At 46.0% G+C, this 21,357-nt stretch overlaps 1 pseudogene; it reads right to left on the bottom strand.

Moving 5' to 3' along the window:
* Window positions 1-15,198: 15,198 nt before the first annotated feature.
* On the bottom strand, window positions 15,199-21,357 carry LOC122478284 (annotated as a pseudogene).

Genomic DNA, 21,357 nt, shown 5'->3' with positions numbered 1-21,357 from the left:
GTGACCTCAGCCCCCTCTTTTGGGTGGTTTTTTCCCCCTTGTTTCTGTGGAGCATCAGACCTGTTCTGCTCTTGTGTCTGAGTTCCCGTCTCATTCTCCCCGGATGACCCCGGTGGCTGTGGCACCAAGAGTCCTTTGGACTGTCGTTCCCACAGGCCTAGATAGGCCCTGCACACAGGAGTCTCTGGGGTTTGGAGAGATGGATTTTCAGATTCATCCATCTCCTCCCTCTAGAGTTGTCTTCTGGATTATTCTTTACATCCTGAGGTAGACAGAGAGGCATCTGAGAGTTTCTTATCCTTTTTCAACTTCCGTTAGTTTCTACCTTCCTTGCCTTTCTGCCCTCTCTTCCTGCCCTTAGTTCCAGTGATGCTGGTGCTGGTTCACATCCAAGTTCATGGATGTATAAAGCAGGGTCTAATGTAGATTTCTATTTGGTTGGAGAAAGGGCCCCATGGAGCCTACATACAGTGATTCTGAAAATAGGACTGTAACTGTGTGGGAGGGGGGAGCTGAGCAGAGAGAGGGAGGGGCAGCCCTGGGGGAAAGTAGAGACGGCACTGATGGTGAGGTGGGGGCACTTTGTGCAGGAGCTGCCACGGACTGGCTGTGCCTGAGGCTCATCCAGAAGACAGAGGTCCTCTCTGCTGACCACTCTTTCCACTGATAATATCGTGTGCCACGTGCGGGACCCACTATTTTTTCATCTAGGACACCTCAGTAAGTAAGAAGAGGCAAACGTGCTGGTCTTGTGGAGAATATGTCCTAGGGGTGAGTGACAGACTCCACTTGACCCTGGAACAAAGTGGGGACTGAGGGCAATGACCCTTTGAGGAGTCAGAAATCCAAATGTAACTTTTGACTCCCTTGAAACTTAAATACTACCACCATAACGTATTGTTGATAAGAAGCCTTACTGAAAACAGGAACAGTCATTTAACACATGGTTTGTACGTTACATGGATATGTAACATGTATTCTTAGAATAAATTAATCTGGAGAAAATAGTAAGAAACCATAAGAGAAACTGCATTGACAGCACTTGTTGTAAAAAAGTCCACATATCAGTGGATGTGCCCAGTTCAAACCAGTGTAATTCAGAGTCAAGTGTATATTGTATAAATGTGGTAAATAAGGAAAGTGTTTACATTGGAAATTGGTTGGGGCACCTGGGTGGCTCAGTCTGTTAAGCCTCTGACTTCAGCTCAGGTCATGATCTCATGATTCATGGGTTCGAGCCCCACATGGGGCTCTGTGCTGACAGCTCAGAGCCTGGAACCTATTTCAGATTCTGTGCCTCCCTCTCTCTCTGCCCCTCCCCCACTTGTGCTCTGTCTTCCTTGTCTCAAATATAAATAAACATTAAAAAAATAAAAAATACAAAAATAAATTGGAATTTGGTAGGTGCTTTGAGGAAGGTGATCCAGAGAGTTACTTGTGCGGGGACAGGGAAGGTGGCTACTTTTCTATGGTGGTAAGTGTGAGCCTCACTGGGAAGGTGATCTCTGAGAGATGTTCAGGACACAAGGAATTGTTGAAGAGCATGTCTCAGGGAGTTTTTTCCAAGCAGGGGAACCTCCAGGCACACACACTAGGGCAGGAGCATGTCCTTGTTCAAGGAAGGGTGAGAGGCCACTGTGGCTGGAGCAGAGAGCATGTAAATTCGGTCAGATATCTAGGCCTTAGGATTAGAAGGCTTTTGGGTTTTCTCTGAGTGACATGTGGAGTCACCGGATGGTTTAGATCAGATGGTCCACATAGTACTACTTGTCTTAGCAGCATCTGTTTGCTGCTGTGCAGAATCGAGAGGTGAAGGGCAGGAGACCAGTAGGGAAACTGTAGGAAGCCAGTGCAGTTTCCAGGAGGGGAGAATGTTGGATTTATTTAGGGGTTTGAGGAGAGAAAGTAACAGGAAGTGACTGTACTCTTGGTGTGTGTGTGTGTGTGTGTGTGTGTGTGTGTGTGTTCTGGATACATTTAAAGATGAACTTTGCAGCATGTCCTAATGTATTACTTCCGGGTTGTGAGAAGGAGGAATCAAGGACAGCATCCAATACTTCAGACTGCAAGAAGAAAGGAGCAGTGTCTTCCAATGAAACAGGGAAGATTTTGGAAGTAGGACATTAGGGGAAGTTGCATCACAAGCACCCAATTTAGGAATGTCGAATCTGAGATTATTAGAAATGCAAGCGAAGTTCCAGCTGGATTTAGAGTGCAGGGTGGGAGAAGTATCTAGGTTGGAGAAATAGATATGGAGGTGACACCATATAAATGATGTTTAGAGCCTTCAGCATAGATGAGGTCACCAAGGGATGATGGCCATAGAAGAGAGAGGATCAGGACCAAACCCTGGAGTCGTCAGCATGAAGCAAGCTGATCAGAGCACACCCAGAGCACACTGCACAGTTCTGGTTCTGCACCTAGAAGGCACACACTACGGGGAGACCCAGCTTTCAGTGTGCACAGAAATTTCCTGGACTTATGAAGAGCTAGACAATCTGGAGTAGAGTGTGAGATTCTGGGTTTATAACAAGGTTGGTGCTCCTTCTGGTCTTCAGATCACACACTGAGCAGCAAGCACATAATGAAGGATTCCCACGTGGCTGTGCCTCAGCCTCTCCTGTGGGGCTTATTAAGTAGTGATTCCTGGGTCCACGCCCAACACTCTGGCAAGGTATGTGGAGAGAGGCCTGAGTGTTTTGTAATGAACCCACGAGCAACCCTGGGGTTCCACCAGATAGAGTTGCAGTGAAGTCACTGATGAGAGCCCTCATTGTGGGAAGGGGTCTTACATCCACATTTAAATGTTGTTGTTTTTTCTAGGAAGAAAAATGCAAGACCTGCTGGGAGATACATATTTTCTCTCCCAGGGGGCAGAGCCAGGTGGCAGATTGAGGAAGTGGTTATCAGCTCAACATAAAATCTCTGAGATAACAAGAGTGTAGATCTTAAATGTTTGCACCACACAAAAGGAAATGGTAACTATGTGACAAGGTGCAGGTCTAGGGTAATGCTCTGGTTGTAAGCATTTTGCAGCATAGAAATGTATCAAATCAAGAGACTGTAGCCTTAAACTGACACAATGGTGTATGTCAGTTATATCTCAGTAAAACTGGTGAAAAAAAACGTCTGAAATCATGCTCTCTGAAGCTATTCCCCACATTGACTTCTGACTCTTTGGGATACATATGTACAGTTACAGAGACTTGGATGAGAGAGAATGTGGGGCCTTGTTCTATTTTAAGGAAAGTCACAAACCAGGTTTGAGTCTACACAGATGGGAACAGAATCCACAATGGACCCGAGGGGGAGGCTCACATATAGCCAGGGCCCTGCTCCTGGGTATAGATGTCACCGTCACAACAGAGTCCCCTGACATAGCACACTGGATCTGGAGGCTAGGACTGCTGTTGCTGCTGCCCCTTGCAACTAACTGCATGACACCACTGTCACTCAAACACCTGTGTCAAATGCCATGTAGTGCGGTCCCAGCCTATCTGTCCCATGTTCTGAGAGAGATTCTGGCAGGTGGTCACGTGACTGTGAAGTTTCATGCAACCTCCAATGCAAGACTGTTTGGCAAAATGGGTTCTCCTCTCCATGGTCTCTGCCCTCCGTCAAGATTTTTAAATGTGGAAATATTTTAAAATCTTTTTTTTTTTTTTTAACGTTTATTTATTTTTGAGACAGAGAGAGACAGAGCATGAATGGAGGAGGGTCAGAGAGAGAGGGAGACACAGAATCTGAAACAGGCTCCAGGCTCTGAGCTGTCAGCACAGAGCCCGTCACGGGGCTCGAACTCACGGACCCTGAGATCATGACCTGAGCCGAAGTCGGACGCCTAACTGACTGAGCCACCCAGGCGCCCCTAAACGTGGAAATCTTTTATGTGGGAAGAGGGTACTAGTTCTGGGCATGGAAACTGGGCATGAAAAAGAATGACAAATTACAACATTTGGAGCAGTGATTTGAGACTACAACTTGATATGATACATTGTAGGCACTCAGGTCAGATTGGAGGAAGGAGTGACTAAATATGGCGTCTTTCAACTTTTCCCCTTGATAGTTGTTATGGGATCCAGCTTTTGTCTACTCCAGTTGTACTCACAAGTAAGTGGAGTAGCACTGTCGGGTGATGAAGTCATTGTTCAAAATGTCTTCTCCAGCCTTTGTCTCCTCCTAGGATTAAGTAACCCAGATCTGTAACACTTCAGATGACACTGACACTTCATATTTCTTTGTACATGCCCGTATTTCTGGGCAGAGTATCCAAAATTTACCAGGTTTTATGTGACCCTCACAAAAGTCTAAAAAATCATTCTAGGTTAGACATTGTGCTCGTCCACGTCTGGTCCATGAACAGCTAGTAATCAAACTGTTTTTAGCAGATCCAATGACGATATACAGGCTTATTTTTGTCTTGATTGCCAGTCTGAGACAGGATAAGGTTTCACTTTCATTTCTGTCTCTATCTGTTTGTGGGCTAATGCACATTCACAGACCAGCACTGGCTCACAGAAGACACAGATCACCACTGGTTTAGGGAGACTTGTATTCTACCACCTTGTGTGGTGCTGGATAAATTGCAGAAATGAAAAAATTGTGAATGGGGATCCTCTTCCAATAACACAGTAGACTAAGTTTTAAGGTTGACTCTTCCTATAAAAACAGCTAACAATGATTATATATGTGTGTGTGTGTATTATGTATACATATGTATATATTTTATATATATTTGGGTGATGTGTATATATATCACCCCCCAAAAAAAACAATCAAGAGAATAATAATCATTTAGGCCAAAATATAATAATGGGCAAAAAGCTAGGGATGATCGTTGCTCTGATACTCAAGGTGTATTTCAAATCTAGAAAATCTTAGCTTGCTTTCTCAGGCTCATGAACATAATAGACAGGAAATAATGCCCAGAGCTTATTCTATTCCATGGGAAAATATGGGAACCTAAGACTCATAGATTCATATCTTCAGAAAAGGGTGACACAAATCACATCGACTCTAAGATATTACTCTAAGGAGGTTTGCTTGGAGCTAGCATAAAGTGAGCAAACAGCTACTTCAAAGAATTTCCAATCACAGACTAACGCTTCTGTGATTTGTAGTCCAAATTTGCTTTTATTTGGGGCCAAAATACCTTCTAGTCATTAGTTTAGTTTATTATTGTTCTGGATTGATATTGACTCAAATTTATAAGAAAGAAACAGATTTCTCTAGACAAATCTACATTTAACCTGTGTGTCAAAAAATTTACACAAAGAATTGCCCAAAGAAAAAGAGAAACTTGTAGCATGAAATGTAAAGTACAAACGGGAATATACTGTGATTGAGTAACTTTAGAGAGAATAGGTAGTAAAAAGAAGGTCATAAAATTTTAATATTGCATTCATAGGACATAAAATATAACATGACCAGCATATGCTATAAATATATAAGTTATGTGAATATTATGTATATGACATAAAGGAAAATTGCTAGTAAAGAGAGACAGCAACATTTTATAGTGATAAAAGAGTCAAACTATCAGAAGGATGAAACAATTCTGAATATATAGTCACCTCAGCACCAAATACGTGAAAACAAAACAGACAGAAGTTGAGAAACAGATAATACAACTGTAATAGTCAGAAAATGCAATATATTACTTTCCATAATGGATAGAACATCTATGCAGAGATCAATAAACATAAAGAAGACTTGAGCTGTACTATAAACCAATAGTACCTTCAGACATTTATTGAACATTCCAGCCATCAACAGAAAACACATTCTTTTCAAATGCACGTGGAGATTTCTTGTGGATAAATCATATATATTCCATTATATATGTGTGTGTGTGTGTGTGTGAGCGCGCGCGTGTGTGCATGTGCGTGTATACCACCTCTTTTTTTATCCATTCATCAGTAGATGGACATTTGGGCTCTCTCTATCATTTAGCTATTGTTGATAATGCTGCTATAAACATTAGGGTGTTTTATGTACAAATACGTATTTTGTACCGTTTGCGTAAATGCCTGGTACTGCAATTGCTGGATCATAGAATGTTTCTATTATTAGTTTTCTCAGAAATCTCCACACTGTTCTCCAGAGTGGCTACACCAGTTTACATTCCCACCAACACTGCAAGAGGGTTCCCCTTTCTCCACATGCTCGCAGAAATCTGTCTTGATGACTACTTCTTTGTAACGTAGCTTGAAATCTGGAATCGTGATGCCTCCAGTTTTTGTTTTTCAGAGTTGCTTTGGCTATTCGGTCGGGTCTTTTGTGGTTCCATACAAATTTTAGGATTATTTGTCCTAGCTCTGTGAAAAATGCTGGTGGTATTTTGATAGGGATTGGATTAAATGTATAGATTGCTTTGGGGAGGATAGACATTTTAACAATGTTTGTTCTAATCCATGAGCATGGAATGCTTTTCCATTTCTTTGTGTCTTCTTCAATTTCTTTCATAAGTGTTCTATACTTATCAGAGTCCAGTCTTTTTCGTCTTTAGTTAGGTTTATTCCTAGGTGTCTTATTGTTTTTGGTGCAACCCCAAATAGGATTGGTTCTTTGTTTCTTTTTTTTTCTACCTTGTTATTCATGTTTACAAATGCAGCAGATTTCTGTACATTGATTTGACAGTCTGCTATTTTGCTGAATTCATGTGTTAGTTCTAGCAATTTTTTGGTGGAATCTTTTGAGTTTTCTACACACAGTACACACAGAGAAGAGTGAAAGTTTGAGTACTTCCTTGCCAATTTGGATGCCTTTTGTTTCATTTTGTTGTCTCATTGCTGAAGCTAAGACTTCCAGTGTATGCTAATTTTCTGAGGAGTCTTTTGCCCAGACTCTCCTTCCCACTGTCCTCCTGCCATCACCAAGGGGAGCGCAGTGGCATGGTGCTCAGAGCCTTGTCCAGACTTGTCCCCTGTCTTGGCGCCCCTCCTCCTCCCTCCCCTCCAGTGCAGGCACCTGCCCTTGGCCCTCCTCCACCCTGCGCCAACACCCGCAATGCCCTGTCCCCTCTCCTTCATCCCACCCTCACTCCCTTGTGGCCTCCACTCTCCCTGTGCGCAGGAAGTCTCCCTGGTTCCTCTGCACCCCTCCCCTATGGCCCCATGCCTGTTCACACCCCTTGCCCACATGCTGGGCTCTCACCAAGCTCTTCTCTCTCAGGAGCTCCTCCCTTGGGGCCCTGCCATCAGCACCCCTTCCTCCTGGCTCTTGGCCCAAGTGCCCTCCTCTCCTGTCAGCCTCTGATTCAAGTTTGTTCTGGGACATTCAGTCCCCCCTTCCCAGACCCTCAACACTAGTCTCCCCTGCTGGCTCCTGCCTTCCCCTCTCCCCAACCAACCAGAAAACTGCTCGAGGTCCCGCTGCCTTATCCTTGGCCCTCACCCCATGCTTTGGTTCCACGACCTCAGTGGGCCTCACTCCTGACATCTGGTCTCCAAACTGGCTGTCCAGCCATGTGGTCAGCACCAGCCTTTCCGCACAGTCAGACTTCTCCCAGCCTGCCCATTCTGGGCTGGAAGTCTCCCCCTAACCCTCCTTGGAGATATGACCTGCCCTCCTCCCAGAGGCACCACCACCATGCAGGTCCTTCCCCAAGGTGTGCACCGGGGTGTGTAGAATCTATTTTCTCTTCTACTGCCCCGCCTTTCTTTTTTCTTTTCTTTTCTTTTTTCTTTTCTTTTCTTCTTTCTTTCTTTCTTTCTTTCTTTCTTTCTTTTCTTTCCTTTTCTTTTTTGGAAGCATTGCTGAGGCACTTTATGACCATTTTCTTTTTTTTTAAATATGAAATTTATTGTCAAATTGGTTTCCATACAACACCCAGTGCTCATCTCAAAAGGTGCCCTCCTCAATACCCATCACCAACCCTCCCCTCCCTCCCACCCCCCATCAACCCTCAGTTTGTTCTCAGTTTTTAAGAGTCTCTTATGCTTTGGCTGTCTCCCTCTCTAAACTCTTTTTTTTATCCCCTCCCCCATGGACTTCTGTTAAGTTTCTCAGGATCCACATAAGAGTGAAAACATATGGGACCTGTCTTTCTCTGTATGACTTATTTCACTTAGCATAACACTCTCCAGTTCCATTCATGTTGCTACAAAAGGGCTTATTTCATTCTTTCTCATTGCCACGTAGTATTCCATTGTGTATATAAACCACAACTTCTTTATCCATTCATCAGTTGATGGACATTTAGGCTTTTTCCATAATTTGGCTCTTGTTGAAAGTGCTGCTATAAACATTAGGGTACAAGTGCCCCTATGCATCCGCACTCCTGTATCCCTTGGGTAAATTCCTAGTAGTGCTATTGCTGGGTAGATCTATTTTTAAGTTTTTGAGGAAGCTCCACACTGTTTTCCAGAGAGGCTGCACCAGTTTGCATTCCCACCAACAGTGCAAGAGGGTTCCCGTTTCTCCACATCCTCGCCAACATCTATAGTCTCCTGTTTGTTCATTTTAGCCACTCTGACTGATGTGAGGTGATATCTGAGTGTGGTTTTGATTTGTATTTCCCTGATTAGGAGTGACGTTGAGCATCTTTTCATGCGCCTGTTGGCCATCTGGATGTCTTCTTTAGAGAAGTGTCTATTCATATTTTCTGCCCATTTATCATTGGATTATTTGTTTTTTGGGTGTGGAGTTTGGTGAATTCTTTATAGATTTTGGATACTAGCCCTTTGTCCAATATGTCATTTGCAAATATCTTTTCCCATTCCATTGGTTGCCTTTTAGTTTTGTTGACTGTTTCCTTTGCAGTGAAGAAGCTTTTTATCTTGATGAGGTCCCAATAGTTCATCTTTGCTTTTAATTCCCTTGCCTTTGGGGATGTGTCAAGTAAGGAATTGCTGTGGCTGAGGTCAGAGAGGTTTTGTCCTGCTTTCTCCTCTAGGGTTTTGATGGTTTCCTGTCTCACATTCAGGTCCTTTATCCATTTTGAGTTTATTTTTGTGAATGGTGTCAGAAAGTGGTCTAGTTTCATCCTTCTGCATGTTGCTGTCCAGTTCTCCCAGCACCATTTGTTAAAGAGACTGTCTTTTTTCCATTGGATGTTCTTTCCTGCTTTGTCAAAGATGAGTTGGCCATACATTTGTGGGTCTAGTTCTGGGGTTTCTATTCTATTCCATTGGTCTATGTGTCTGTTTTTGTGCCAATACCATGCTGTCTTGATGATTACAGCTTTGTTGTAGAGGCTAAAGTCTGGGATTGTGATGCCTCCTGCTTTGGTCTTCTTCTTCAAAATTACTTGGCTATTTGGGGTCTTTTGCGGTTCCATACAAATTTTAGGACTGTTTGCTCTGGTTTCGAGAAGAATGCTGGTGCAATTTTGATTGGGATTGCATTGAATGTGTAGATAGCTTTGGATAGTATTGACATTTTGACAATATTTATTCTTCCAATCCATGAGCACGGAATGTTTTTCCATTTCTTTATATCTTCTTTAATTTCCTTCATAAGCTTTCTATAGTTTTCAGCATACAGATCTTTGACATCTTTGGTTAGATTTATTCCTAGGTATTTTATGCTCCTTAGTGCAATTCTGAATGGGATCAGTTTCTTTATTTGTCTTCCGTTGTTTCATTGTTAGTGTATAAGAATGCAACTGATTTCTGTACATTGATTTTCTATCCTGCGACTTTGCTGAATTCACGTATCAGTTCTAGCAGACTTTGGGTGGAGTCTATTGGGTTTTCCATGTATAATATCATGTCATCTGCAAAAAGTGAAATCTTGACTTCATCTAGGCCAATTTTGATGCCTTTGATTTCCTTTTGTTGTCTGCTGATTCTAACACTACGTTAAACAACAGCAGTGAGAGTGGACATCCCTGTCGTGTTCCTGATCTCAGGGGGAAAGCTCTCAGTTTTTCCCCATTGAGGATGATATTAGCTGTGGGCTTTTCATGAATGGCTTTTATGATGTTTAAATATGTTCCTTCTATCCCGACTTTCTCGAGGGTTTTTATTAAGAAAGGATGCTGAATTTTGTCAAATTCTTTTTCTGCATCGATTGACAGGATCATATATTTCTATCTTTTCCTTTATTAATGTGATGTATCACATTGATTGATTGGCAAATGTTGAGCCAGCCCTGCAGCCCAGGAATGAATCTCACTTGATCATGGTGAATAATTCTTTTCATATGCTGTTGAATTCGATTTGCTAGTATCTTATTGAGAATGTTTGCATCCATATTCATCAGGGATATTGGCCTGTAGTTCTCTTTTTTTGCTGGGTCTCTGTCTGGTTTGGGAATCAAAGTAATGCTGGCTTCATAAAATGAGTCTGGAAGTTTTCCTTCCCTTTCTATTTTTTGGAACAGCTTGAGGATTATAGGTATTCTCTGCTTTAAATGTTGGTAGAATTTCCCTGGGAAGCCATCTGGTCCTCGACTCTTTTTTGTTGGGAGATTTTTGATAAGTGATTCAATTTCTTTGTTGGTTAGGGGTCTGTTCAAGTTTTCTATTTCTTCTTGTTTGAGTTTTGGAAGTGTGTAGGTGCTTAGGAATTTGTCCATTTCTTCCAGGTTGTCCAGTTTGTTGGCATGTAATTTTTCATAGTCTTCCCTGGTAATTGCTTGTATTTCTGCAGGATTGGTTGTAATCATTCCATTTTCATTCATGATTTTATCTATTTGGGTCATCTCCCTTTTCTTTTTAGAAGCCTGGCTAGATGTTTATCAATTTTGTTTATTTTTTCAAAAAACCAACTCTTGGTTTCATTGATCTGCTCTATAGTTTTTTAGAGTCTATACTGTTTATTTCTGCTCTGATCTTTATTATTTCTCTTCTTCTGCTGGTTTGGGGTGTCTTTCTTGTTCTGCTTCTAGTTCCTTTAGGTGTGCTGTTAGATTTTGTATTTGGGATTTTTCTTGTTTCTTGAGATAGGCCTGGTTGCAATGTAGTTTCCTCTCAGGACTGCCTTCGTTGCATCCCAAAGCATTTGGATTGTTGTATTTTCATTATTGTTTGTTTCCATATATTTCTTAATTTTTTCTCTAATTGCTTGGTTGACCCATTCATTCTTTAGTAGGGTGTTCTTTAACCTCCATGCTATTGGAGGTTTTCCAGACTTTTTCCTGTGGTTGATTTCAAGCTTCATAGCATTGTGGTCTGAAAGTATGCATGGTATGATCTCAATTCTTGTATACCTCTGAAGGGCTGTTTTGTGACCCAGTATGTGATCTATCTTGGAGAATGTTCCATGTGCACTTGAGAAGAAAGTATATTCTCATGTTTTGGGATGCAGAGTTCTAAATGTATCTGTCAAGTCCATCTGATCCAATGTATCATTCAGGGCCCTTGTTTCCTTATTGATCCTGCGTCTAGATGCTCTATCCATTGTTGTAAGTCGAGTATTAAAGTCCCTTGTAAATACCACATTCTTATCAATAAGGTTGCTTATGTTTGTGATTGTTTTATATATTTGAGGGCTCCCATATTCGGCGCATAGACATTTATAATTGTTAGCTCTTCCTGATGGATAGACCCTGTAATTATGATATAATGCCCTTCTTCATCTCTTGTTACAGCCTTTATTTTAAAGTCTAGTTTGTCTGATAGAAGTATGGCTACTCCAGCTTTCTTTTGACTTCCAGTAGCATGATAGATAGTTCTCCATCCCCTCAGTTTCAATCTGAAGGTGTCCTCAGGTCTAAAATGAGTCTCTTGTAGACAGCAGATCGATGGGTCTTGCTTTTTTATCCATTCTGATACCCTATGTCTTTTGGTTGGAGCATTTAGTACATTTACAGTCAGTGTTAGTATAGAAAGATATGGGTTTAGAGTCATTGCGATGTCCGTAGGTTTCATGCTTGTAGCGATGTCTCTGGTACTTTGTCTCACAGGATCCCCCTTAGGATCTCTTGTAGGGCTGGTTTAGTGGTGATGAATTCCTTCAGTTTTTGTTTGTTTGGGAAGACCTTTATCTCTTCTTCTATTTAAATGACAGACTTGCTGGATAAAGGATTCTCAGGTGCATATTTTTTCTGTTCATCACATTGAAGATTTCCTGCAATTCCTTTCTGGCTTGCCAAGTTTCTGTAGATAGATCCATCACTAGTCTTATGGGTCTCCCTTTATATGTTACAGTGTGTTTATCCCTAGCTGCTTTCAGAATTTTGTCTTTATCCTTGTATTTTGCCAGTTTCACTATGATATGTCATGCAGATGATCGATTCAAGTTACGTCTGAAGAGAGTTCTTTGTGCTCTTGGATTTCAATGCCTTTTTCCTTTCCCAGATCAGGGAAGTTCTCAACTATGATTTCTTCAAGTACACCTTCAGCCCCTTTCTCTCTCTCTTCCTCTTTTGGAATTCCTAGTTACGGATATTGTTCCATTTGATTGTATCACTTAGTTCTCTAATTCTTCCCTCATACTCCTGGATTTTTTTGTCTCTCTTTTCTCAGCTTCCTCTTTTTCCATAGTTTCATCTCCTAATTCATCTATTCTCTCCTCTGCCTCTTCAGTCCAAGCTGTGGTCGCCTCCATTTTATTTTGCACCTCACTTATAGCATTTTTTAGCTCATGACTATTTCTTAGTTCCTTGTTCTCTGTAGCCATAGATTGTCTGCTGTCCTCTATCCTTTTTTCAACCCCAGCGATTAATTTTATGACTATTATTCTAAATTCTTGTTCCATTTTGTTGCTGAAATCGTTTTTGATCAATTCGTTAGCTGTCGCTACTTCCTGGAGTTCCTTTTGAGGAGAATTCTTCTCTTTCGTCATTTTGGATAGTCCCTGGGGTGGTGCGGAACTGAAGGGCACTTCCCCTGTGCTGGTTGGAGTAACTTGTGTTGGTGGGTGGGGCCGCAGTCAGACCTGAGGTCTGCCTCCAGCCCACCTCTGGGGCCACAGTCAGACTGCTGTGTCCCTTATCTTCCCCTCTCCCAGGGTCAGGACTCACTGTGGAGTGGTGTGGCCCCTGTCTGGGCTACTTGCACACTGCCAGGCTTGTGGTGCTGCCTCCATGGGATCTGGCATATTAGCCGGGGTGGATCTGCTGCAAGGTGTGCAGGGGCAGAAGGGTCCGGGTTAGCTCACTTTGCCATCAGTGGTCCCCTGTGGAAAGGGCCCCACAGCACCAGGAGGGAGGCAGACCCGTGTGAGGGATGGATCCACAGAAGCACAGCATTGGGTTTTGTGCGGTGCAAGCAAGTTCAGTGATGGGAACTGGTTCCCTTTGGGATTACGGCTGGGGGATGGGAGACAGAGATGGCACTTGCCAGTGCCTTTGTTCCCCGTCGAGCTAAGCTCTGTCTTCTGGGGCACAACTCTCCCTCCTGGCATCCTCTCGCCCTCCCTGCTAACTAAGAGCAGAGCTGATGACTTATAACATTCCAGATGTTAACTCCTGCTGGCTGTCAGAACACACTCCATCCGGCCCCTCCGCTTTTGCCAGTCAGACTCGGGGCCTCTGCCTTGCCAGGTGGGCTGCCCCTCCACCACCTTGGCTCCCTCCTGCCAGTCTGTGTAGCACACACTGTCTCTCCACCCTTCCTACCCTCTTCTATGGGCCTCTTGTCTATGCTTGGCTCTGGACAGTCTGTTCTGCTAGTCTTCTGGTGGTTTTCTGGGTTATTTAAGCAGAATGGGTGGAATCTAAGCGATCAGCAGGATGTGGTGAGACCAGATCCTCCTATGCCACCATCTTCTAGTCTCTCCTGCCAAATAAAATTAATTTATAAACAGCTTTATTAGGGCATCATTGATCACCAAGATTTGCGTGTATTTAATGTGTACATTCTGATGACTGATCATGTGAATGCATCATGATACCATTACAGCATGTGTGTGTGGGAAGGGGTTGTGGTGGGGAGTGGGCCACTGTCCCTATCTCCTCACATTATGCACCAGGAACAAGGACACATTCGGACACCTTCTAGACATAAAGGAGTCTAGGGTTCTTGATGTCACTAAGTGGCAGTGAGAACAAACCTTGTATCATTCAGTCCCCCAGGAGGCAGCTGGCTCACACTGTGAAAACTAATCATGAACACATTCAAGTCGGTTATTATAAGTGGTGACATTTGGAAAAACCTTTCATGCACTCAAAATGTCCAAGTCCAGAGGATTCCCATAATCCCCAATCTCATCCCCACTGTCCCAACCGCTCCCCATGTTAGGCCCTCCAAGGACTCACTTTTATAAATAAATAAATAAATAAATAAATTATATATAATATATATATCACTTTTATAAATATATATATTATATATGTATATCATATATATAAAATTTGACATATGTATATATTGAATGTTTATTTTTGAGAGAGAGAGAGAGGGAGGGAGGGACGGAGGGAGGGAGAGAATGGGGGAGGGGCAGAGGGAGAGAGGGAGACATTATATCACTCAGTCCCCCACGAGGCAGCTGCCTCACACTGTGACAGAAAATAATCATGAACACATTCAAGTCAGTCATTCTAAGTGGTAACATTTGTAAAAACCCTCCACGCACTCAAATATCCAAGTCCAGAGGATCCCCTTAACCCAATCTCGTCCCCTGTGCCCCTTCCCACTTTAGCCCCTCCAAGGTCTCACCTTTATGTATAATTTGACAATTATATATATATATATATTAAATGTTTATTTTTGAGAGAAAAAGGGAGGGAGGGAGGGAGAGACAGTGGGGGAGGGGCAGAGAGAGAGGGAGACAGAGAGTCTAAGCAGGCTCCAGGCTCTGCACTGTCAGCACAGAGCCTGATGTGGGACTCGAACTCACGAACTCTGAGATCATGACCCAAGCTGAAGTCAGATGCTTAACCGACTAAGCCACCCAGGCACCCTGAAGGTCTCACCTTTAGAAGCCTTGAGAGACACATCAGAGCCCTGGGCACTGTTACAGCCACAGTACAACAGGATGTGGTCAGAGCCTCCAGGAAATGAGACAAGGGAGCTATGGGGTGGGTGAGCTCCTCATGGGGTCCTGTCTGCACTACCCAGGGTCTCAGGGATCACCCCGTCCATACTTACTTGCAGATTGAGTGTAGCTCCATCTTTTCCCCTGTGAGAACAAAGCATCGTATCAGAGGCCAGGGAGAAGGCTTGGGCCCTGAGGTCCTAAAGGGGCCCCTGAAATTTTGGCCTCCAAAGAAATTTCCAGAACTTTAACTACAGACCTAGGGCAAGATTACACAATGTGAGGTAAGAGGACATGTGGAAACTAGATCAAAGCCTCCTGGAGGTCTGTGTGCAGCAGGGCTTCCCCTCTGTCCTGTGACTGCTGGGAATCAGGTCCCATCACCAGAAGCATCGAGGTGAACGTTTTGTCTCTTTTTCAGGTGTGACTTTCGAAAGAGTATTAGCAAACAGGGTCCAACTGGGTGAGCACATGTGTGTGGATGGTGCCTCTCAGGACTGAGGCAAGACACTGGAAAATTACATATGGCTTGAACCCCTCCCTCCTTCCCCCCATCACTCTCCCTGCAACCTCGTGCAAGAAAACTCTGACCTCACCCCTTTCCCTGCGGGAGCTCTTCCTCCTCCGGGTCCCAGGTCCAGTGACCACAGCTCCAAGGACAGCCAGACCAGCAATGATTCCCATGATGGGGATGTTGGAGTGACGCAGGGGCTCCGGGAACGAAAGGGAAGGTGAGAGTTCTGACCCCTGGGCCTCAGCTGTGATGCCGCTGAAGGTCTACAGAAGGTGTCGTGTATTCTGCTGTCTGGATAGAATCCACCCCTTCATCCCCCTTCTTACTCCATCTCAGGCTGACGGGATCCTGTAGCTTCCCGTGCTGCACAGGCACGTGTATCTCTGCTCCTCTCCCGGAAGGCACCACTACAGCCGCCCATTTCTGGAAGGTCCCAGCTCGGCAGGCCTGGTGTCCACAAGCTCCGTGTCCTGGGTCAGGTCCTCCCCATCACACTGCCAGGTCACAGTAATCTCTGTCCGGTAGAAGCCCACAGCCCTTCACTTCAGGGTCCCCTCATGGTCAGAGATGGGGTGGCAGGTCACATGTGTCTGTGGAGGATCTGAGGAGAAGGGTCAGAGACTTTAGGAACTTTGCATCATCCCCCGGGGGCCACCGAAGCAGCACTCATGTGACCATGCTGAGAATGGAGAGGACAATGGGGTGGGCAGGGGAGTGCAAGACTCACATCCCAGCCTGAGCTCCAGGATCTGGGATAACTTCCCATCCCTTGGGAAGGTCTGGAGGCAGGGTAAGTAAGACAGCCTAGGGGAGGAGGCTCAGGGTCCCTGAGGGAGGGAACAGAGACTTCTAGTCCTGACCTGGTAGAGGAGGCCCAGTGGCTCAACACACCTGGAGTCAGCCCTCCAATGAAGTTGGGCATGGGACAGAGAGCAAGGCCTGAGGGAGGACGTCACCTGGGGGTGCCCAAGGTGAATACCAGGGTCAAGGAAACCTGCTATTGAATTCTTTTAGAGATATGTCTCTCCACAGAGACTGGATCCCCTCTGTCCTGAGAGAAGGATGGGTCCTGCGAGCCAGTCTCTCTCTGACACAGGATCTGAAAACCCAGGGGAACTCCTCACCCTCAGGACCCAAGGAGGGGGACAGGGAAGAATTCTGGTGTCAATCCTATTTTCCTCCCTTTCGGTGGGGCCAGCAGGACGTACAGCACCTGCCCAGGGGAGATCAGGAGGCCTGGCGGCCCCACAAACCTGCTTCCTACAAGGTCTCTTTCCCTTTCTCTAGGTACAGGCGGAGCCCCCGCACGCACTCCCTCTGCAGGTAACACCCGGTAGTGCTCGGCTGCTCAGGCCGCCTCCCACTGGAGCCCAGAATCCGAGCCGCCTCCTCCGCTGCCCTCCAGGAGTGCAGGTCCTCCTTCAGGGGGCTGTAATCGGCGCCCTCCTAGCGAATTGCTCACACCCGCCGAAGTGGTTCGCATCGAACCCTAAGTTGCAGCCAGAAGTCCCTTGGAAGGTGAGGCCCTGGCCCCGCCCACTCTCTCACCCAGCCTCGCGGGCATCCCCGCCCACTAGCTAGCTAGCCCTCCCCCCCCCCCCCCCCCCCCCCCCGCAGCCGTCCCCCACCCCCCAGCCCTGCAGCCAGGCTCTCCTGGCCTCACTCCTCAGGATACCTACCCGCAGTGATTGGTCAAAGACCCAGAAACTAGATAAAATCCGAGTGAATCCCCGCGGGCCCATCCTGGGTGGGGGCCGCGAAGGTCTCCTGGCGTCGGGGTGAATCTCGGACCCGGAGCTCAGAGAGACCTCAGCAGGTCCAAGGGGGATTCAGGGACTCGTCACCTGGACCCTGGCCCAGGTCATTCACCGGACTCGCTCTGGTCGTAGTGGCGGAGGGCGGTGTGCAGGTTCGGTAGGGAGGTCTGTGCGTGCACCTTGGCGATCTCCGTCTGCTGGTCCCAAACTGTGTCCCTCCTGCTCCACCCACGGCGCCCACAGCTCTACCCTCGGACTCGCGGCGTCGCTGTGGAATCGCAGGAACTGCGTGTGGTCCACTTGGCCCACCGAGACGTACAGCGCCTCCCCGCGACCGGTCCGGGACACCGCGGTGTGGAAACACCTCAAGGAGTGGGAACTGTGGGCACAAAGGGGCTGAGACCCCGCCCAACCCTCCTCCAGGCCCGGAGCTGGGTCCCAGATGGAGGCAGCCGGGAGGGCAGGGCGAGGGGCACTCCACCGGGGAGGGGGGGGGGAGGGGGGGGGGAGAGCAGGGCGGAGTCGCAAGAAGGACTCAAGGGGAGGATGGCCCAGGCCTGGGCAGGGGTGGGTGGGGGTGTGGAGTGGGGGCGGTGGCCCCCTTCCCCAGTGGTCCAGCGTCCCCACCAGGCGGTCCCTTTGCTCCTACACATAACAAGCTCTTTCGTTCTGACCTCACACTCACTGGCCCAGGTCAGGGTCATGGCCAGGCCCCTGAAAGCACCAGGAGGCAGGTTCAAGGCCCCAGGATCCCCATCCCCTGGGAGAATCTAAGTCCCAGCCTGTCTGTGGCCAGGACAGGCCAGGGAACGCGGTGAAGCTGATATGATAGTCTTCTCTAGAAACCAGACAGGCAATGGGAGTGTGAACAGGGGCACCTTCATTAATCCCAGACAGGGGGACCTGACACAGGCTGTGACAGGGAGAAGTGAAACCAGGGGAGATGGGGACTCCCAACACTAGGCTTCCCTGCCTCTGTGCCCTTGCACCTTCCACCCTGAGAGCCACACCCTCTTGGGGACAAGGGACTGGGACCTGACCCCTCTCCTCTTGCAGGGAAGTCTCTTTGTCACACTGTTTCTCTGAGTTCTGGTCCAGGGACTTTCTGAAGGTGCCAGGTAGAGACAGCACACTGCGCTCAGCCCTTTCTCCTCACTTCCCTTCCTGGAAACACCCCCTCCCCCACCCCCCTGAACTGGACTCCCTTCCTCTAACCCCTTATCTCTCTCCCTGGACTGACTGACTGACTTACCTATTTATTTACTTATTTATTCATTGTTTTTATTTAAATTCCAGTCAGATAACATACAGTGTTATATTAGTTTCCGAGAACAACAAAGTGATTCAACAATTCCATACATCACCAGGTGCTCTCATCAGGAAGGCAACATGCCAAAGAAAGAATAAGGACCACTTCTCACACCATACACAAAAATAAATGCAAAATGGATTAAAGGCCAAAATGGCCTGAAACCATAAAAATCCTGGAAAAGAACACACACGCTAATTTCTTTGACGTGGGGAGTAACAACTTCTTTCTAGATGTGTTCCCTGAGGCAAGGGAAACCAAAGCACAAATAAACTACTGAGACTACATCCACATAAAAAGCTTCTGCACAGGGAAGGACATAACCTCCTGGACTGTTTTAGAAGGAAACTTCGTCCCAGGGAATTTGATGTCAGAGACTGAGCTGGCTTCGGGATGGTTGGTAGAGAAACAATGGTTTCCTCTTGAAACCTGGGGCACCTGTGCCTGAGGCACCAGCTAGACAATCTCATAGAGGCCTGTTTGCTTTTTGTTTATTAACCATCATCTTGGTCACCACTGAATGATCCAAATCTAATCTGTCAAAGTAGTGGTTTTATCCTTCCTAGATACATTTGTTTTCATAGCCTTGCAATAACTAAAGCTGTAATTTTCATTTTCCCAAACCATGGCGTAGAGCTTTTGCATTTTTTTTAACGTTTTTTTTTTTTTTAATTTATTTTTGAGACAGAGAGAAACAGAGCATGAACGGGGGAGGGGCAGAGAGAGAGGGAGACACAGAATCGGAAGCAGGCTCCAGGCTCTGAGCCATCAGCCCAAAGCCCCACGCGGGGCTCGAACTCACGGACCGCGAGATCGTGACCTGAGCTGAAGTCGGATGCTCAACCGACTGAGCCACCCAGGCGCCCCGAGCTTTTGTATTTTAAAATGATCTTCATTCCATAGCTCTGTGAGTCCCAGACAATCCTCGACACAAAGCAGCACATAGAAGTACAGTTTGCTACTGTATGTGATCTGTGCCTGGGCCTTTGTTTATCAAGGGGACTAAGTGACAGCTGGAGAGGCTGATGCCACTGCGGGAAGATTTCTTTTATCACTTACATTTCCCAAGGGGAGGGGCAGGGCACACCACACAGGGCCAAGTGGGGGCAGAAGGAGAGGAAGAAAGCATGGCTCAGAGCCTTGATTGTGTTTTCCTTGAGAAAGGGAAGGAGGGGCTGGGGAAACAGTTTAGAACTGACCAGTCTGAATAACGTTATTGGTGGGCTCTGGGGGATGGGAGTTCTCTCTAGAAGGCTGGTAGCTGACCCTGGGTCTTTGGAGCAGAGGAATATTGCCTCCTGGAGTGTATGCGCCTGACAGAGAGATGGTTCAGAATGTGGCATCTGGATTGTTGAGTTTGCAAAGGAAAGGTATGCTCCGGGGCAAGCACTTAGCTGTCTCTAAGAATTGTCCAGCCAGGGGACGGACAGTGTCTCCCCAGTGATGGGAGTCACAAATGTCAGAGCATCAGGAATACAGAAAATATCATTAATACAGTATATTTCGACCATAGTATGCAACCATCAATTCCTTCAAAGTCGCATGTATTTAGTGCAGTGAAAACGCCCTTCACCAGTGTTCGTGCACTGCCTGTGGTTGTGAATGAAAACCTAAGGAATATTTTATTGGGGTGTTATTGGTACCATTTTCTCCACCCTGATTAATGTAAGGAGGTAATTGGTTTTCAGGCAGCCCCAGAGTACAGTAAACAGTAGATGCAAAGAATTTCTTGCTAAGCCCTGTAGATAGAGGTTTATTAAAAATCTGTATAACAACATATTTAAATCTGAGAATTCCACTGGTTTAGAATTCTTTCCCTCTGCTTCTTTTCCTCACCCTGTGTCTGCAGCCCTTCTCTATGTCTCTCTCATCCCTCAGGCCCTCTCCTCCCCTAAGTCTCCACCATCCTCTCCCTCCTGGATTGTGGCCCTGGTGCCACCTCATCACCTGCCACCTGGGGCTCTTCTCCTTGCAGGAGTCAGCGACCCTGCTAATGTGAGTCAGGTTGTGTCATGTGTTCACTGAAAATGCTCCAGTGACCGCATCCCACTCTTGGGAAGCCTCTAGAATGTAGGGCCCATGAGCACAGGGGCTTTGGGCTATTTTGGTGAAAGCTGTATCCCCAGCATAGAAAGCCATTCCTGGTGAATGGTAAACACTAAATTAGTTGGTTTTGAATGAATGAATGAATGAATGAATGAAATATGCTATTATAATTTAATTCCAGGGGTGCCTGGGTGGCATCAGTCCGTTATGCGTCCGACTTCCACTCAGGTCATAATCTCACAGTTCATGAATTCGAGCCCCATGTCAGGCTCTGTGCTGACAGTCAGAGCCTGGAGCCTGCTTCAGATTCTGTATCTACTTCTCTCTCTCGCTGTCCATCCCCCACTCATGATCTGTCTGTCTCTCTTTCTCAAAAAATAAAAGACAAATTAAAAAAAAATTAAAGAATTTAATTCCATTATACAAAATCATAAAATGAAAAATACATAAGCAAAAATGAGGAAAGATTTTTTTCATGCCACTAGTATGCATGAAGTTTCATAGCTTCATTCCGGGGGCAAGACCTCTATGTACACTTGAGGCTGTGCAGTGGTTTCCTATTGCCGCAGAACAAATTCCCACAACCATAGTGACTTACGACAGCAGCCATCCATGTGTCCCAGTTCTGCAGGTCAGCAGTCCAGTGTGATGCTGAGGGTTCTCTCCGGTGTGTCACAGGCAGTGTTTGCACCTAGCGCTCACCATCCCCTCCAAGCTTGAACAGAGCTGTTGGCAGAATTCCATTTCCTGGAGCTGGAGGACTGCGGTCTTCCCCCTGCAAGGGTCCACTTCCTTGCACAATGTCAGTGGGATGCTGCTATCAGCTCCTGTGGCCACCAGCACTGCTTGCCCGGTGGCACCTTCCAT

This window comes from Prionailurus bengalensis, assembly GCF_016509475.1.
Source record: "Prionailurus bengalensis isolate Pbe53 chromosome B2 unlocalized genomic scaffold, Fcat_Pben_1.1_paternal_pri B2_random_Un_scaffold_46, whole genome shotgun sequence".
Classification (NCBI taxonomy): domain Eukaryota; kingdom Metazoa; phylum Chordata; class Mammalia; order Carnivora; family Felidae; genus Prionailurus; species Prionailurus bengalensis.
Note: the sequence above shows the minus strand (reverse complement) of the source record. Positions and strands in the feature narration are given on the sequence as shown.